Here is a 1,045-nt window from a genome sequence, read left to right as displayed (position 1 = left end):
TCAACATACACTCTTCTATGCTTTTATTAGACTTCTACCTTTTTTTGTCATAAATCTGACCAACTTTTCAAGCTGATATCCACCTACATTTCTATCTAATTAAAAGCATACATATCTACTTAACTCGTGCCATCATTTCTACCTAATACGTACCTAAGTTTTCTGTGTTTCTACATAATACCTGATTACATATCTACTTAATACTTTACACACATTTCTGTTTGATATCTACCTTCATTTCTACCTAATATTTACCTACATTTCCACTTAATACCACTTAATATCTACTTTACATTTCAACCAACTTATTTTTCTACTTAATATTTACCTACATTTCTACTTAATACTTATTTTTCTACTTAATACCTACTTGCATTTCTACTCAATATCTACTTGCTCTCCACTTACCTATCTACACTTATACTTAATACCTAACATACATTTCTACTTAATACTTACCTACATTGCTACCTAACACCTACCTACATATCTACTTAACACTTACTTACATTTCTACTTTCTCTTCATACCTACATTCACCTTATACTTAACCTTCATTTCTTCCTAATAGCTACCTACATTTCTATCTAATACCTGTATTTTTAAATAATGCCTATTTTTCTACTTAATACCAACCTTCATTTCCACCTAATTCCCATCTACATTTCTACTTAACCCATGCTGACATTTCCACGTAATATCCACTTGCACCATAAAGGCTACACTCACCTATCTCATACTCCTTAATTTCACCTCTAAATTCCCGTGTATTTCAAAATCCTTCGAACCAGAGACAGAACAAAATAGGAACGATGAGCCGGATTTGTTTTGTTTTTTTTCTTTTAACTATTATTATTATTAAAAGGGAACTGCTAATGGAATTCATTCAGAAGAAAGATTGCATTTAGGACCAATTTGCATCTGAATTTGCATATGAAACACACTTAATCTTGGCGGGGGCCTGGGTGGACGTGAAGGGAATACGCGGATTGATGGATGTGCTTTATCATTTTTAGACTTGAGAAGGGGAAGCGAGGTATACTCG

Source organism: Penaeus monodon, chromosome 24 (genome assembly GCF_015228065.2).
Source record: "Penaeus monodon isolate SGIC_2016 chromosome 24, NSTDA_Pmon_1, whole genome shotgun sequence".
In the NCBI taxonomy this organism is placed as follows: Eukaryota; Metazoa; Arthropoda; class Malacostraca; order Decapoda; family Penaeidae; genus Penaeus; species Penaeus monodon.
Note: the sequence above shows the minus strand (reverse complement) of the source record.